Raw genomic sequence first — 20,529 nt, 5'->3', positions numbered from 1 at the left:
GCCTCATACTTGCTATCATGTGCAAACTACCTCATCCATGGGACAGGAATGTTGCAAAGGTCTCAAATTGATTCACTCTCCTGAATTTTCGTGCTCGCGGTGCAACTACACGCAGCCTCGAGTTAACATCGGGAACAAGTCATCCTCTTCCTCGTAACTATCTGCAGAGGCCTCAACAATGCCCATATCACCTTCTGTCTCCCAATCGGCCGTGTTGTCGATGACTTCCGTGCCCTCTTTTCTAGGCTTGCGTCGTCTTCGTGTTGCTTACTCATCGAGGGGCTACTTGCGCCATATGAGATGCTGATGAATGCTTCTTCGAGATCACTCTCGATCGGTCTCTTTATCTTTTTGACCATGGAGTTCTGTGGCAGGCGAATCGCGAGCTCTGCCGACAGCTAGCTAGAGCAACCAAACTGGGATCCCCGAAAGTCTCCTCGATCAGGTTATCGACATGTCGGAAAAGGTAGAGCTCGGCCGGACGACTACTCTTATTTTTCTCCGACTTCTTCGAGGTCGCGCTACCTTCTTCGCATTACTCACTGAACAACGAGTCAAGCTCGTGCGCGTCCATTAGATTGCAGCATTGGCAGAAGATCGAAGTTGAATGAAGATACGTAAGTGAGCTGATGTCTTGAAGGTAAACTGCCAAGCACAATGTTGGCTTGAGCACGTGTCCCGTGCACGACTGCCTAGTGTAAATATTAGGCAATCTTGGGTGAAGGAAGCGCATGCGGACGTGTCACAAACTTTCTTCCCTGACTCGACCTGCCATCACTCCTTCCAACTCCCACACCCAAATCAACTACAGTACCCCATCCGATTAATTACCACCACGATGGAGGGAAACAAGATTGAAGTAAGTGCAGCTGTGTTCGCTCTGTCGCCATCACAGTGCCTAGGCACATGTGCGTTGCTAAAACTATTCATAGGATCCCGATCAAAGCAACACGTCCTCCCTGTCACGTGCCTGATAGCTCGTGCTCACGGGTTACTTAGAACCCCACGTAGGCTAGATAGCTCCTTAGACTTATATATATATTTATAAGATTAACGTACCTCACGGGCGAGCGAGCCAACGGGCGAGCGAGCCACTTTTGCCAAGCCCCCACCAAAGTACCCTTTTTATACCAATGCCTCAACAACAACCTATTATTAACGCGTTAAAGGAGGCTCAGGTACAGCTTGCGCTTCAAGCTCTTAAACAAGACGCGAATCTCTCACAGCGACGCGCTGCAGCCATCTACAAGGTGCCTTAAAGCACACTAAGCCATCGACACACTAGACAACCTTCACGAGGTGATACTATGCCTAACTCACGAGGGTTAGATAATAATGAGGAGCGGGTAATTGTTAAGCACATACTTAAGCTAGACGGGCGAGGATTTGGCCCCCGGCTGGCAGATGTGGCTGCTATGGCCAATTCTCTGCGCGCTGAGCGCAATCTAGGCCCTGTTGGCACAAACTGGCCCAGTACGTTCGTCAAGCGTCAGCCAGAGCTCAAAGTAAAGTTCAATCGCAGGTATGACTACAAGCGAGCCCTCTGCGAGGATTCAGGGGTTATGCAGGGCTGGTTTAGCCTGGTAGCTAACGTCAAAGCCAAGTATGGCATCCAGGATGATGATACCTACAACTTTGATAAGACAGGCTTCATGATAGGCCAGATCTCCCAAGGAGCAGTCGTCACAGCTTCAGAGAGACGAGGAAGGCCAAAGGCAGTCCAGCAAGGCAACCAGGAGTGGACAACAGTCATACAGGGCATCAATGCAAAAGGATGGGCTATTCCACCCTTCATCATCTTCAAAGCGCGCCACCACCTTTCTGGCTGGTACAAGGAGGAAGATCTGCCCCAGGACTAGGTTATTGGAGTCTCCAGTAACGGCTGGACTACTAATAAGCTTGGTCTTGAGTGGTTAAAGCACTTTGACAGGCATACAAAGGAGCATACTGTTAGTACCCACCGACTGCTGGTTATTGACGGCCATAAGAGCCACAACTCGCTCCAATTCCAGCAATACTGTAAGGATAACAAGATTGTTACCCTGTGTATGCCTCCTCACTCATCACACCTCCTACAGCCACTTGATGTAGGCTGTTTTGCCCCTTTGAAGACAGCGTACGGGCGCCAAGCCGAAATGCTCATGCGCAACCGAATCACCCACCTTACAAAGGCTGAGTTCCTGCCATGCTTCAAAGCAGCCTATAATGCAGTATTTACTCCTAGTAACATCCAAGGAGGGTTCAGAGGTGCTGGATTGGTCCCCTTTGACCCAGAACGGGTCATATCAGCCCTTGATGTGAAGCTTCGGACTCCATCACCACCAGTCCCTGCCAACAACGTGCCCTGGCAGTCACAAACCCCTAGCAATACCCTAGAATTTGGGTCGCAATCAACACTTGTGAAGTCAAGGATTCAGAGGCATGTAGATAGCTCTCCTACATCTATGGTTGAGGCGTTTAAGAAGGTGTTAAAGGGGGCTGCAATTATTGCGCACAAGCTGGTTTTAGCTCAACAGGAAATCAGGGAGCTTCAAGCAGCTAATGAGGCCGCTACGCGACAAAAATCACACAAAAGAAAGCAGGTTCAGAAGGAAGGGACACTGATAGTTGAAGATGGGCAGCGACTGGCAGCTCTAAAGGAGTTTGGGGCACGTAGCGATGGAAAGAGGGCAAAGAAGCAGGTGCGCGCTCAAGAGGGTGAGCCTGCCCAAAGGCGCTGCAGAAGGTGCAATCAGACTGGTCACAACGCGCGAACGTGCAAGATTGATGTAGAAGAGGTCTCTGAATGATATCACATGCCATAGTCTGCCACAGAGTGCCAAAGTGTGGTGTTGTAGGCTATAATGGGTCAGGTTTTGGTGAGGGCTTGGCAAAAGTGGCTCGCTCGCCCGTTGGCTCGCTCGCCCGTGAGGTACGTTATAGATTCTTATAGATTAGTAGCTAAGACTAATTTATAATTATTTAAATATTTTATTCTTAATCTATTATATATATTTACTTACTATATAATATATCTAGCTTTATAAGCTCTAGTACTTATACTACTAGAGAATATATTATATAGAGTACTTAAATATCTATATATATATACTACTTAGTTATAAACTCTAATAAGCTATTATCTAGTACTATATATTATATACTTAATCTATATTATATATAATACTTAATAGAATTAAAGCCTCTAAGCCTCTTCTAGTAGCACTCTATAATAGTAAGATTATACTATAGTATAACTACTAAAAATATAAATTAAAGAAATAAGTATATATTATATAAATGAAACTAATATATAAGAGTTCTTTTTTCTATATAATAAATAGTATAATAAACTTTATATACCTATTAAGATTATACTTTAAGTAAAGCTTATAAGCACTATTTAATTAGTTCTTAGAGATAAATACTATTAGGGAAACTAAAGGGGTCTTATACTAAGAAGTATAGATATAATCTATCTATCTTAAGGGTAAAAGGTAATAATAAGTAGTATAGAGTAGACTATCTAGCTAAAAGGTTAAGTTAAGATCTAATGTTATAGATTAATACTTAGGTTAAATATAAACTTTAAGGGTTATATTCCTACTTACTATATACTTAGAAATATTCTATAGTTATTCTAACATTCTATATTATATTAATATTAGAAGATTATAGAATATTATAGAATTCTTAGAATAATATATAATATATTTTATAGTAGCATTTTACTAAGGCTTTAGAATAAAAGGGGTTATATTATTATTAGTTATAAATACTAACCTTCTTAAAGACTTTTAGGTTATCTCTAAGTATTATTAATCTTTCTCTTTCTTATCTTTTATTATATCTTATCTTAGGTTTATAATACTATTCTCCCCTTCTTATCTTTATATTCTTATAAATTAACCTATAACTTTTAGAAGTATATTATACTATAAATCTATTAGTAATTAAATTAACTATATAAGATAACTTATAATAGTATCTTATTAGTATTATATAAAGTATAGCCTTAAGTATTATATATTATTATTAAAGAAGAAGTATAAGAATTACTATAGTATAGGTAGCTAGAAGTGCATTCTAATAGAGGTTCTAATTCTAAACTTTACTTATATTAATTAATAGTTAGAGTACTTAGAGTAAATAGAAGCTAAAGCTAATAAAGCTAAGTTTATAGTACTATAAGTAATACTAGCTATATATAGAAAGAAAGATTATATCTATAAATAAAGAAAAATATTAAAGTGCAATAAATAGTAGTAAGTAGATAAGGTTAGAAAATATATAAAGAATATTAAGTTTCTTAAGGTAGTAAAAAGTATTAATTAAGACATTGCTTAGCTAGAGGAGAGCTTAATACCTAGTTCTCTAGCTCTTAACTAGAGTATATTTGTACTATTTATTCTAGAGAGTAATCCTAATTACTTATTATTTATTAATAATAAAATAAGAGTTATTAGTAGTTTATAAGGTATATAACTAGTTTTTATATATTCTCTAAGTCTAGATATCTTAACTATTTAACTAGGTATTCATTATCTAGTCTAGTTTTTATTTATTTTATTATTTTCTTAACTTCTTATTTATTATTACTATTATTCTAGTAATAGAAGTCTTTCTAGATTAGTATTTTAGTAATAGCTAGTTCTAATAAGGAGATATAGAATATAAAGTATATTTTTATATCTTTTAGTAGCTTAAGTTAATAGTTAACTAGGCTAATTTTTTTTAAATAGAAAATAGTCTAACTTTAACTTTATCTAGTTTTTATTAGTCTTTTTATATATAAGTTCTTTATAAGAAGATATACTTTATCTTCTTTCTTTAGTAGAGGTGCTATTTTTCTTTTCTTATTAATATAAGAGATTGCTTATATCTAAGCTCTAATAACATTCTTTAGTAATTTCTAGTATATATTTTTTAGTTTCTTTACTAAGAATATTACTAATTCTATTTAGATATTACTATTAAGACTTTATATAAAAAGATTTAGAAATCTTCTATAGTTTATAAGAAATAGTATTATACCTATTACCTTTAATAATTTATTATTATACATAATTTATACTATAAGTAAGAGTAAAACTTAGTTATTTTACTATTAGTTATAGTAAATATATAGATATATCTCTATTATCTAGTTTGCTTATTCTATTTATATTATTAATTATAGATTATAAGCAACTAAATTAATTAATAGACTAGAATAAATAATTAAGTAAATTAATTAGGTTCTCTATTTTCTCTAAGGTGTTGCAACTACTTAAATATCTACCTTTTTTAGAGCTTAATTAAGCTAAAATACTAAGCTAATTAGAGATTACTTTAGCCTAGACTTAGTATGCAGTTAAGGTAATTAAGGTTATATAATCTAAACCTTCTCTATAATCTAAGAGGGTTATTAATTAGTAACTTGCTATAATATACCTTCTAGGTGCATTAATCTATTAATTACTATACCTGCTTACTATAGTAATTATATTTCCTTCCTTTAATTAGTAATCTTAAAAATTTATTATTATTACTAATTAACTATTATAACTACTCTTAGTGCTTTGCTTAATTAAGCAAGTAAATAGTTATACTAAGCTATATAGTAAATAAATAATATTATGCTCTATACTTATTCTAACTCTAACTCTTCTAATTACTCTTATATAATATTATTACCTTTCTTTACTCTAATCTGTTCTTTGATTACTACTAATTATAGTATAGTTAACTTAATTATACTTAAGAATATATAACGTAAGTGCATAGCGAGTGGACCGGCTAGGCGAGTGGACCGCCCTAACAAGCTATTGGGCACTCTGCAAGCAATTGCGCAACACCACAATGCTTTACTATAGCTAACAGTAGCAAATATTAATTGCTGACTTCTACTGCATCTTTCTCACACGTGCGCGAGTTGTGCCCTGCCTTACCGCAGCGCCTGCAGTGCCTTTTGTGCTGCTTGCCTGCACCTGTTCGAGCCCTACCCTCACGAGTTTCCCCCTCAAGCTGCGCCCCAACGTCGCGTTGGGCTATCAAATCCTCTGCCTGTTCCTTTGAGAGGTCTCCACCCTTCTGAATCTGCTTTCTTTTGCGCGATTTGCGCTCAGAAGCAGCCCTGTTTGACGCTTCAAGCTGCAGCACTCGGGCGGCTAGTAACGTCTGTGAATGCAGTATTATTGCAGTGCCTTTTTGCAGCTGATCCATCATCTCAACTATAGGAGAAGGTGACGATCCTTGGTGCCTCTGAATATGATCGCGAAGCAATGTTGATTGAGCCTCTATCTCATTGGCGTTGGTGGGTGTCTTAGGGTTCCATTGGGGCTCCCCTGTGAGAGGCGGTGTTGGCGTGCGACGCTTCACATCAAGCTTTAATAGCACTACCAATAGATCATTAGGCACTAAGCCAGTTGCTTTGAAGCTTGATACAATGTTTGCCTTTGAAAACGCCTTATCAAACACCTTCCCAAGGGTCGCGATAAAGGCTTTTTTGTCAATCCAGCCAATATGGTCCAGCGCCAAGACTCTGATCTCTTTGCTGTACGCCCGCTTTAGGGGGGCAAAATAACCCACATTAAGTGGTTATAGGATGTGAGATAAGTGTGGAGGCATACATAGGGTAATAATCTTGCTCTCTGTGCAAAGATTTTAGAAAGTAAGCAACTTGTGGCTCTCATAGCTGTTAATTATTAGCAGCACGTGGCTACCCACCCTCTGGCCCCAAATCTGCTCAACAAAGTGCCTTAACCAGGCTACTCCAATATCGTTAGTAGTCCAGCCGTTGTTACTGACCCCAATGCGCCATTGGGGCTTCAAATCAGGGTACCAGGACGCGTCGTGGTTCTTTGCTTTGAAGATAAGGTAGGGCGCAATTGCCCAGCCCATCGCGTTGACTGCAGCAATCAAAGTCACCCACTCACGGTCTCCCTGCTGGACCCTAATAGGTTGAGTACGTCTCTCAGATGCAGTAACTACTCTGACGCAATTTCTAATGCCTATAGTAAAGCCAGTCTTATCAAAGTTGTAGGTATCTTTGTCCTGGATGCCGTACTTGGCCTTAACATTCCGTACTAGGTTAAACCAGGGCCCAATGACCCCTAGGTTGCTGCAGAGAACTCTCTGGCGATCCCTCTGTCAAGTTAATCGTGATTAGAGTCCAGGCTCGCGTTTAACGAAGTTTGAAGCCTATTAAGGGCTAACAGGCTCTGCATCGCGTGCAGCGCGCAATTAATTAGCTATATCTTCAACGCAATGGAGCGTTGGGGCAAGTCCTTGCTTGTCAAGCCTCCTTATATACTGCACAAGCGCCTTCTCTTCTATCTTATTAAGGGCTGATGATTTAGGCTGGGTATCGCGTGTTGACTGCCTCCTAGCGCGTCGCCAAAGGAGGGTTGTTTTTGACACCTGGTAGACAACAGCAGCGCGTCGCACGCTTAGTTCTTGGGGTTTCTTGATTGCTTAGAGTGCAAGCTTGATCCTGTCTTCTTTTAAGAGCGATTTGAGGTTATGTGGCTGATCCATTAAGGTTTGAAGGTTGGAGGGCCTAATGGCTTGTTGGGGCGGTCCACTCGCCTAGCCGGTCCACTCGCTATGCACTTACGTTACTAATCTTTTAATTAAGGTCTTTACTTTAAGCAAAGTCCCTAGTAATCCTCTAATTATGCCCTCTACTATCTACTAAACTTACTTAGGCTATCCTATTACTTCTAAAGCTCTAATAGACACTCTTAAGTAGCGCTAATCTTATAAGTCTTATATTCTAAATAAGTAGAATAATAAGTCTGCTTAGTCTAATTATTCTAATCTTCCCCTAATTAAGAGTAATATTTAATTCTATATATACTTTAGTTATATAAAGAAGACTTAAGCTACTATATTTAAGATCTAGATCTGTTATAACTATCTAAGTAGTAGTAGTAATAAGTATATTAGGTATAGCATATATCTATGCTAGCTTATAAATAGTATAATTACTTAAGTTTTTAGTTAGTGCCTTAGGTATATATATAAGAACTATCTTATAAGTATCTATTTTAATTCTTATAAGGTTATAATTTTTTATTTATTAGATTATAGTTTATAACCTAAGAGTTAGATTATAATTATCTTACTAAGCTTATTACTAAGCACGCTAAGCATCTTAATAAGCTTAGGCCCTCTACTTCTTAATTAATTAAAGGTCTTACTTATCTCCTAATCTAGTATTTCAATAACTTAATTACTAATCCTATTATTGTAACTCTAAAGTTAAAGAATAGCTCTAAGCACTCTACTCTAGGCAAATTATCTAATCTTATTTCTTTTTCTAAGAAGAAGAAGCTTAATATAGTTAAGAAAGTAGGTCTTTTATTAGAGTTTAGGTAAACTTTACTAATTTATTTCTAGCTTTAAGTAAAGTTTTCTTCTAATCTTTACCTAGTTACTCCTAATTAAGAAGTCTTTAGTCCTTCTAAAGCTCCTCTAAGCCTATATAAGCTAAGGTCTTATATAATCTCTTAGAAGAGCGCTAATACTTATAGCTGCTTATTATACTATAATTAGCTTAAGGCTACTACTTCTAATTAAGAGGTTACTCCTCCTATAAGTATTTATTTCTATTTCTTCCTTTGCTTATACTAATCTACTTAGAAGAAGTCCCTTATTATTTCTTAATCTTCCTCTTTTACTATTTCTACTTTATCTATTCTTAATTACTACTTACTTAAGTAAGTCCTTGCTAATACTTAGCTTAAGGCTAAGAATAAGGCTTATACTTAGTATACTGCTTATATTTAGGCTAAAAAGAAGTTAAAGGTAGAGCAGGATTAGAAGAAGCTTACTAAGTAGAAGAAGATTAAGTTTAGAATTAAGGATACTAGAGCTTTTACTTAATCCCTCTCTACTAACTACCTTAACTTTTCTTAGGCTTAGCTTAATTAGTACCTTAAGGCTTATAAGGCTTTATCTACTTAGGTTATATAAGTATTTAGGATTCTAGATTATATCTTCAGAGTAGATAATAATTGTAAAGAGAATAAGGAATAGAAGTAGTTACTACTCTTATATAGTTAATTAATCTCTAGTTCTACTTTTCTTTATTTAATAGTTTACTTTTTTCTTTTCTTAGCTCTAATAATTAATCTTTCCTTCTATAATCTAAGTATCTTAAATATTAATTAGTGCTTTAAATAAGTTAAACTATTACTAAGTAAGCTTCTTAGTTAATTTATCTATAGGTATACTCTTAGTATTAAGGCACTTGACCTTAAATAATCTCTTTAAGTACTCCTGCCTAAGCTAGAGGTTATATATATCTATATAATATAGCTTAGTTATAATCTACTTATTCTTCCTTATTTTAAGCCTAATTATTTGCTAGTTATTATACTAAATATTCTAGACTTACCCTAGGTTAAGTATAAGCTTACTAAAGAATCTCTTAATTATTATTAACTCCTTAGCTATAAATTCTAGGGCAATTAGCTTAGCCTCTATAGTTAATATTATAATTATTAGTTGCCTAGCATCTTTTTAAAAGATTAGTTCTCTAAATATAATTAATATATAGCTATAAGATAATCTTTAAGTATCTAGATTATTAGTAAATAACATATTATTATAGATTATAAGATTAGGGCTATTATAATTACTATACTTAATTCTATTATACCTTATTTAGTATAGGTAGGTAATTACTTAATTAGCTATAGTATAGTATTCTTTACCTAGATTTATAAGGAAGTATAAGAGTTTTAATACTACAAAGGTAATATTAGGCCTAACTATAATTATAGTATATAGTACTAATCTAATCTTTTCCTAAAATAATTTAACCTCCTGCTTAGTTACTTCTCTCTAATTTAGGATTAGTTCTTCTAAGAGGAGTAGGGTAGGTAGAAAGGTCCTATCCTCTAATCTAAACTTCTTTATAATCTTATTAATATATATATTATAAACTAGAGTAATTATTCTCTTTACTTAATCTCTTATTACTCTAATCCCTAAGAACTATTCTACTAGTTCTTACTCTTAAATCTTATACTTACTAAATACTTTATTCTAGATAGCCTTAGCTTCCTGCTTATAGAACTTATAGAATAGAAGTAGAATATTATTAACATAGAATAGAATTAGCATTAATTACTCTTTATTAAAGAATAGGCAGGGCTCTTCTTTTAATGCTATAAGTCTAAGCTTAAGTAGTATTTTAGAGAACTCTTTATACTAAAGAAGTAGAGATTCTCTTAATCTATATAACGCTTAATTTAATTAAATATTATAACTGTAAAGTTTTTAAGATAATTTAGAATAATCTTTACTCTAGTAGATTCCTAGCTAGGTATAGCGCTTAGGTAATCACGCTATAAAACCTCCTAACTCTAAGGAGTATTTTTCCTGTGCTTACCAAGCCTATAGCTCTACTAGTTCTAGAGATATTAACTATTCTATTCTTAGTAGTATAGAGAAGCTTCTAGAATAAGCTTATAAATATATACTACTATTATTAGTAGGGATTGCGTGTATAGACGCGTAATCTGCTTAGAAATCTTGTTAGTATATTACTAATAAGAATACTCTAGTATTATCTAGAATATTCTGCTTAGTAATATAGTAGGGAGGAAGAAAGTATAAGTACTCCTATTCCCCCTATGTTATCCTGTACCTAGCAACTAAGAATTTAAGTTATATATACTATTATAACTTACTCTTTTTATATCTTTATTACCTCTATAGGCTATACGCTTCCCTATTAGGAAATACTAGACTAGTGTGTCTAGGTCTTCTAGTCTAGGAAGAAAGTAGCTTAGCGTCCTCCCCCTACTTTCTTTATAATAACCTGCTTTCTTAAACTCTATTAGTAGTTTATAGATTACTAGATTATCTAGAGTAATTAGAGTATTTAGAAATGCCCTAACTATATTATATTAGCATACTTCTAGATTAAACTAAGCTATAAATACTATTACTATTTAGAAGGATTAAGTAGCTAGAGTAGCTATATATATACTACTTAATATATTATTTTCTTAAAGATTACTTCTAATAACAATCTAAGCTTTATACTTAATAAAGTAGCTATTTTAATTAAACTTATAGGTCTATACCTACTTAAGTAGAAGTAGTTAATTATCTTTTAATATAGGGATCTTAGTCTATATACCTGTTAAGGTTGTACTTTAAGCAAAGCTTGTAGGCACTTATTTAATTAGTTCTTGGAAATAGATACTGTTAGGGAAACTAGAGGGGTCTTGCACTAAGGAGTATAGATATAATCTGTCTATCTTAAGGGTAAGGGGTAATAATAAGTAGTATAGAGTAGACTATCTAGCTTAAAGGTTAGGTTAAGATCTAATATTATAGATTAATACTTAGGTTAAATATAAACTATAAGGGTTGTATTCCTACTTACTATATACTAAAGCTAAGGTTTGCTTATTAATAAGTCACTAATAAGTGTCTAATAAAAGGTAATAAGTATGCTTATTAATAAGCAGAGTTATACTATGCTTATTAATAAGCAGTAGTCTATGCACTTGCTTATTAATAAGCAAGTTACATAACTATAATTATAAGTTCTACTTGCTATACCCCTATAACCTAGATAGACTCTAGTTAGTTACTTATTATACTGTGCTGCACTTCTTTGCAGGATTATAACACTACCTCCCCTTCCTATCTAGTTTATTCTTAAACTATGTAAGTTAAGGACAGGATTATATATAGCTAAGTGTCCCTATATCTAGTAATAGGTAAGTTAAGATGTTTTTGCACATCTGCAACCTTTATCTTAGTCTTAAAATTTGTTAAGCTAATATGCTATCTAAAGTTCCTTATAACTGTTATTTCTTTAAAGGCTATAAGTGCTATATTATGCCTAATACTCTAAAAAGAATAAAATATGCTAAGTGCACTAAAGCTAGCAAGCTATGTGTTAACATGTCCTAGGAGTTATTAGACTATACTTATAAGGAGTATTATAAGAAGGTAGAGAATAATAAGACCTTGCTAGCAACTATTATTGCGCAGTTATTGCAGAATAAGAAGATTCTAAAACAGGCTAAAGATTGCGCGCAGCATAAGGCATTAGGCCTAAATTAAGTTAGGTAAACTTAATTTAGTAGAGGAGGCTAATTGTCCTGCAGCATCTATTAGCATATATACTTTGCTAATTACTTAGGGTGCTATAGGTCTTATAGAAGAGTCTATAGCTAACTATAGTACTTCTGCACTAGTTAGTAGTAGTTAGTAAGGTTTATTACTAGTTCCTATATATTCTCTAAGTTTAGGTATCCTAACTATTTAACTAGGTATTCTCTATCTAGTCTAATTCCTTAATATTTTATTATTCTCTTAACTTCCTATTTGTTGTTACTATTACTTTAGTAATAGAAGTCCTTCTAGATTAGTATATTAGCGTTAGCTAGTTCTAATAAAGAGATATAGAATATAGAGTATATTTTTGCGTCTTTTAGTAGCTTAAGTTAATAGTTAACTAGGCTAATCTATGCTAAAAAAAAAATAGTCTAACTTTAACTTTGTCTAGTTTTTTTATTAGTCTTCTTATATATAGATTCTTTATAAGGAGGTACACCTTATCCCCCTTCTTTAGTAGAGGTGCTGTTTTTCTTTTCTTATTAATATAAGAGATTACTTATAACTAAGCTCTAGCAATGTTATTAAGTAATATCTAATATACTTCCTTTGGTTTCTATACTAAGGATATTGCTAATTCTATTTAGATATTACTATTAAGACTTTATATAAAGAGATTTAGATGTCTTCTATAGTTTGCAAGGAACAGTATTATGCCTATTACCTCTAATAGTTTGTTATTATATGCAATTTATGCTATAGGCAAGAGTAAAACCTAATTATTCTACTGCTAGTTGCAGTAGATATAGAGATATATCTCTATTATCTAGTTTACTTATTCTATCTGTCTATCTGTCTGCAGATAATAGGCTGTAGAAAGTTTCTTCTTTATTCCTATTGCTGCTAGGAATATTGTCTAGAAATTTAAAGTAAAGAGCTTATCTCTATTACTAATAATTAATTTAGGAATGCTATAGTATTAAATAATCCTGTCTAGGAATACTAAGCAAGCTGCTCTATAGTATGGCTATATTAGAAAGGTATAAACTTAGTAGCTTTTATAAATCTATCTACTACTATAAATATTAAGTTATAATTATAGTCTATTATAGGGTCCTTGGAGATTAGTAGTTATATAATAAAATCTATTATAATGTTTGTCTATAGTATAGTTAGTAGTTCTATTACCTGTATTTCTCTATACTTAGCATGTGTACTATGTTTATTCTGCTAATAGTTAATATATCCTTTAATATATCTAGTAACCTTATCTTTTATATTTAGGAACTTATAATATCTTCTAATAAGTTCTATAGTCCTTATAATTCCTAGGTAACTATATAGTAGATTGTTATAATAATTATATATTATTCCTTCCTAAAGGTTATCTAGTACTTAACTTAGTATATAGCGTTCCTATAATACACGCATAATATTATTAAGCTACTATAATAGTCTAAGGGATCTATCTTAGTTAATCCTAAGTATAGTAGCTTTATTAATTATCTTCTTGCCTACTAGGTTATATTATTAGCTAAGCGCGTCTGCTCTGCTAGTATCTTTGCCTAGAGTATATAGGATCTTAAACTTATACTAGCCTAGCATTTCTAACTATCTAACTTGTCTTTAGTTTAGGACCTTAGTAGTAGTAAAGTATACTAAATTCTTATAATCTATATAGATTATAAGGTCTAAATAGCTTTCTATATATACTTGCTAATATTCTAGAGATAATATAATTACTAAGAGTTCCTTATTATGCATATTATAGCATTCTTCTAGTTCTAAGAACTTGTATAAGTAATAAGTAATTAGGTGCTATTATCTATCTTTTTCTTGCATAATGCATACTCCTAATACTAAATCTAAGGCATCTATTTCTATTTAAAGTAGCTTATTACTCTTAAATATAATTAGTATTAGGGGATTAATATATGCCTATTATAATAACTTAAATGCGTTATCCTATTTTTTTTCTAATAAGAAGGGTGTATCCTTCTATATAAGCTTTATAAGTAGTAAGGCCTTCTTTAAGTAATTCTTAATAAATTATCTATTAAAGTTAATAAACCTAAGGAATTCTTAAATCCCTTTAACTATTATTAGGGTAGGCTAATTCTTTACTATATTAATCTTAGTATTGCTTATCTTAACTCTATGTTATCCTATAATAAACCCTAGAAACTTAACTTCCTCCTTATACTATTTATACTTCTTAGGTTTTAGTTAGAGGTCTGCTTATTTTAAGCATTCTAGCACTTCTATAACATATTATATATACTCTTTTAGTATCTTAGAGTATACTAGAATATTATCTAGATATGCTACTACTATCCTATTAAGGTATACCCTAAGGATATTATTAATTAATTCCTAGCACATAGCTAGTGCGTTTGTTAGACTAAATAGCATAACTAGGTACTTATATAGTCTATATCTTGTTCTAAATACTATCTTTTATTCTTTACCTTCCTTTATATAGATAAGGTTATATGCTCCTCTTAAATCTAACGCAGTAAGTACTAAGCTCCTTATAGTTAATCCTATAACTCTAATATATTAGGTAATAGGTATTAATTCTTGATAGTAATATTATTAAGCTTTCTAAAGTTAATATAAGGTTATAGCTTGCTATCTTTCTTTAGTATAAAGAGAATAAGGTACCCTGCAGGTAATTCTAATCTTCTAATAAATCCCTTCTAAAGGTTCTCCTTAATATACTTATATAGTATACTAAGTTCCTTTTCTAATAACTAGTATAGTAGCTTAAAAGTTAGTTACTTTTCTTCCTAGAGCTTAATCTTATAATTCTAGGGTTTATACTTAGGTAGGGCTTTTACTATAAGCTCTTCTTTAAATATCTGTGCATATTATTAATATATATCTAGGATGCTAAGAGTTATATATTTCTCCTTAACTGCTACTTTATAAGGCTAGGGCTAGTTGCTCTCTATATAGTTAACTGCTCTATCTTAGCGCGTCTTAGTTAAAGTAATATTACTAATTATCTTCTTATCTACTAGTTATATTATAGTCTGTGCAGGTTCTAACTATATTATGCTGCATTTGCAGTGCTTTAGTAAAAGCTTCTTAAGTGCCTAATCTATCTATAGGTTATGCTTTTATAACTAGGGAATTCCTAATATAATATTATAAGTAGCTATCCTAAAAGTGTCTAGAGTTATTTCCTTATAGTGTTCTTAGATAGTTATTAGAATAGATAATACCTTATAGGTTATTTCTAATTCCTTAGGTATAGGTTCTCTATTAGCTACTTATAGTAGGTAAGGTTTTATCTTCTAAGTAGGGCGTAGTCTAGCTAGCTATATTGCTTATAAAGAGATATAGTTAGACTATAATCTATAGTCTAATAGTGCCTATATCTATACTTCTCCTAATTTAATAGAGAGTATAACTAGGTAATTAGTACTAATATTATTAATAGATTAATCCCTAGCGCATATTATTTGCGCTAGTCTAAAAAAGACTTATCCTTGCTATCTAACACTTCTTTATATTTAAGGAATTCTTACTGCTTCTTAGCCTTCTTATAGCCCTTATAGTTATTATATAGGTATTATTACTAATATAGGTTTAAGTAGTAATTATTAATTAATAACTATTTAATACACGCATACTAAGTGTCTTTCTCTCCTAGGAAGTAGTATTATTATTACTTATCTTATAAGTAAACTTTGCATATATTATCCTTGCATTTATACTATTTATTATAGCAGTGTTATTTTATACTAGGGAACTATCTACTATTTATTTTATCATTATAGTATACTATGCACAAGTCTATGCTACAGGCTATCTATAAAAGGGTATAGTAGAGGAGGTTCCTTATATCTATTAGGTACTAAGGTGTTATTCTTTATTATATAGGTATTTACCTAACGTTAGGTTTATCCTATACTAGAATATCTTTACTAGTATAATATAGCGTCTTAATAGTTATATAGTTATTTTATTAATAGTCTATAAACTATTTGTTATACTATTCTTTAGGTTTCTTTAGGAGTTTATAGATAGATACTAACGCGTTCTTATAGTTCTTGCAAATTTACAGGTCTAATATTACTATAGCCTATATCTTGCTATTATTATATCTCTATAGTAACTTCTATAATTAAATGCAAGCTACTATAGGTTTATTATCTATAATATTAAGTATGTTGTTATTTAGTGCATAGCATCCTATACTTTCTTTATTATTGCATGCTATGCGTTTATTGCTAATGCGTTATGCTGTATTAGCCTAGTGCTTAGCTTCTAGTTATTAGTCTAGGACCTAGAGCATCTAGTTATAATATTCTTAATATTTAGTAGATCTGTATTATTTAGTAGTATAGACTTCTTCTAACTATTAGTATAGTATAGGTGTGCTACTTTAGACATTTTATTAGTTCTTATTAGGTTTAATATACTTATTATCTATTCTAGATTCTATCTCTAGGTCTTCTATAAGATGTCCTATATTATTAGTAATTATTTCCTAATTACTAATATTAGCAAACCTAACTTTGCTAGATAATATGTTAAGCTGTTATATAACCTTATTCTTGCTATAATAGTCTCTAGCAAAGTAGCCTACTTTGCTATAGCTATAACAAGTTATTAGTAGCTTATTAGTTCTAAAACTACCCTTATTCTTAATATTCTACTACTTAGGTCCTTTATTAATATTAGAAAGGTCTACAGCCTTAATGCTATAGTATCCTATGTTAGTTCTAGTATAGACTTGTTTTAACATATTAGACTAGTAGCGTCTACTATATTATCCTTATTAGAGGTTATTTTTCTATTAGTTCCTAAAGGCATATAGTGCAGAATTAGTAGCCTGCGCTTAGAGGTTATCTTGCAATTCTAACTATAGCTTATATAGTTTAATATTAATATTAATTATAGTATTAACTAATATATTAAAGGTGTTAGTGCTAGCGCTAGTATGCATTAGCTCCTCCTTAATCTTTAGCTTAAGTCCTTACTTAAATATAGTTAAAAGTGTAGTATTATCTTAGTTAGTATGTGTAGTAAGTTATTAGAACTCTATAGTATAGTTAGCAGCTAACTTAGTTTATATAATATGTTAGATCTTATATCTTGTGCTAGAGACTTTGTTAAACATACTAAATATAGGTTTAATCTGTTCCTTAAAAGTATTAAAGTCTCTTATCTAGATATCTACTTTATCTAGGGCCTTGCCTGCGTTATACTATTATATAAAGGGTTTAATCTATTTAAATGCTGCGCTATGCATATAACTACTAACAAGCATAACTCTTTTAATCTCTTTAATGTGTTTGCCTTAGAATAAGAAGAACAAGTTCTATTATATAAGCTAATTATTAAGCTTGTTATATTTGCTATAGTAGAGATTAGGTTTATTAACTATAATATTACTTATATAAGCAGCACTATTATTAGTTATGTCTATATTATTAGACGTTAAGCTAGGGGTAGCTTGGTTTCCTAAGGTAGTAGATATCTTAAGGGTGTTTAAAATATTAAGGTTGTACTTTAAGCAAAGCTTATAGGCACTTATTTAATTAGTTCTTAGGGATAGATACTATTAGGGAAACTAGAGGGGTCTTGCACTAAGGAGTATAGATATAATCTGTCTATCTTAAGGGCAAGAGGTAATAATAAGTAGTATAGAGTAGACTATCTAGCTTAAAGGTTAGGTTAAGATCTAATATTATAGATTAATACTTAGGTTAAATATAAACTATAAGGGTTGTGTTCCTACTTGCTATATACTAAAGCTAAGGTTTGCTTATTAATAAGCAACTAATAAGTGTCTAATAAAAGGTAATAAGTATGCTTATTAATAAGTAGAGTTATACTATGCTTATTAATAAGTAGTAGTCTGTGCACTTGCTTATTAATAAGCAAGTCACATAACTATAATTATGAGTCCTACTTGCTGTGCCCCTATAACCTAGATAGACCCTAGTTAGTTACTTATTATACTGTGCCGCACTCCTTTGCAGGATTGTAATAATACCTTTCTATATAAGCTAATTAATCTCTTTACTATAGGCTTAGAGAAACTAATCCTTAAGTAGATATTATAGTAATTATTTCTAGGTCTTTAGTAGTAGTAGGAGCTAATCTTAATAAGGTTATTCTACTTCTAACTTTAAAGTCTTAGTATTTTAGTTACTTAGTATTGCTGCTATAATAATTAAGTTAATAGTCTTATAACTTAGCTAATTATTCTAGTCTCTATTTAGACTAGGGAAGAAAGTATTTTATAAGTCTAACTATAGTTTTTTTTCTTTACTTAGATCTATAATTAATATATTTATACTTCCTTATAATAATCTGCCCTCTATCTAATTATTATAATCTAACTTATTTCTTTATACTAAAAGGTATTTACTTATAGGTTAATTAATGTTAGGTCTTAAGCCTTATTAGTAATAACTTAATTATATTAGTAGATTATTTTAATATACTTTGCCTAGTATTATAGATATAGCTTAACTAGATTAAGAGGTAACATTAGTTAAGCGCTTACATATTAAACCCCTAGACCCTATCTAGTTACTAGAGATAGGTAGATTAGCTCTTATAGAAGAGTTAACTCCCTATTAATTACCTGCTCCTAAATCCTCCTAAACACCCATATCTTAATTAATTAGTCTAGGCGTTTGCTTAAGAGTAGCTAAACCTATACTTTCTAATTAATCTACTTAATTCTTTAGACGCTTACTAGCCTTATATATATCCTAAGTAGCCTCTATAACCTTAGTTTCCTAATTAGTAGGTAGGCCCTCTATACTAGTTAATATTCTAATCTACTTACTTCTAAGATCTTGCTTAGTAGTTAATTATTCTAGTTAGGTTGCCTAGTACTCTTCCTTTAGAACTAGTATCTTAATATCTTATCCTAGATTATTAAATTCTCTAATCTAGAGTATGTCTGCTACTTTAATTACTTAATCCTTTAGTATTTTGTTATCTTTACTACTTATATAGAATAGATTGTTATTAAATATAATATTTCTTATAATAATTACTTAATTAAAGGTAGGTATCTAGATTAAATAGATATTAAAGGCTTAATAGCTAACTAAGTACCTAATATAACTATAAGGATTAACCTTAAATTCTTGCTTATCTCTGCCTGCTAATTACTCCCTATCTAAAGGATATGCTTAACAGCTATAGGTATATATTCTACTCTAATTAGGGCAGAGATTAGTAGTTCTAATCCTAATCTCTAGAGACTTATACTAGCAGAAGTACTACCTAAACTAGGAGTCTATATAAAGAAAGTAGGGGGAGGACTAGTCTACTTTCTCCCTAGTCTAGTAGACCTAGACTTACTAGACTAGTAATTTCCTAATAGGGAAGCATATAGCCTAAAGAGATAATAAAGATATAAAAAAGAGTAGATAATAAATAACAGTATATATAGCTTATACTCTTAGTTGCTAGGTACAGGATAATATAGGGGGGAATAGAAGTACTTATACTTTCTTCCTCCCTACTATATTACTAAGCAGAATATTCTAGATAATACTAGACTATTCTTATTAGTAATATACTAACAGGATTTATAAGTAGATTACGCGTCTATATATATAATCTCTACTAATAATAGTAGTATATATTTATAAGCTTATTCTAGAAGCTTCTCTATACTACTAAGAATTAAACAATTAATATCTCTAGAACTAGTAGAGCTATAGGCTTAGTAAGCACAGGGAAATACTCCTTAGAGTTAGGAGATTCTATAGCGTAATTACCTAAGCACTATACCTAACTAGGAATTTACTAGAGTAAAGAGTATTCTAAGTTATCTTAATAACTTTATAAGTATAAACTCTAGAACTATAAGATTAAGCTCTAGGAAGAAAAGTAACTAACTTTTAGGCTACTATACTAGTTATAAAAAAAAGAACTTAAAGTACTTTATAAGTATATTTAAGAAAACCTTAAGAAAGAATTTATTAAAAGATTAAAATTACTTATAAGGTACTCTATTATATTTATTCTAAAGAAGAATAGCAAGCTATAACCTTATATTAACTTTAGAAAGCTTAATAAAATTATAATTAAGAACTACTATCTACTATCTAATATTCTAAAGTTATAAGATTAGCTATAAGGAGCTTAGTACTTTACTATATTAGATTTAAGAGAAGTATATAACCTTATCTATATAAAGAAAGGTAAAGAATAATAGATAGTATTTGGAATAAGATATAGACTTTATAAGTACCTAGTTATACTATTTAGTCTAATAAATTTACAAGCTATATACTAGGAATTAATTAATAATATTCTTAAAGTATACCTTAATAGAATAGTAGTAGTATATCTAAATAATATTCCAGTATACTCTAAGATACTAGAAGAGTATATAGAATATATTATAGAAGTGCTAGAATACTTAAAGTAAGTAAAACTCTAACTAAAACCTAAGAAGTATAAATAGTATAAGAAGAAAGTTAAATTTCTAGAGTT

The sequence above is a fragment of the Boeremia exigua genome (assembly GCF_020726555.1).
Source record: "Boeremia exigua strain MPI-SDFR-AT-0100 chromosome Unknown C7974scaffold_7, whole genome shotgun sequence".
Classification (NCBI taxonomy): Eukaryota; Fungi; Ascomycota; class Dothideomycetes; order Pleosporales; family Didymellaceae; genus Boeremia; species Boeremia exigua.
This window is presented reverse-complemented; position numbering follows the sequence as displayed.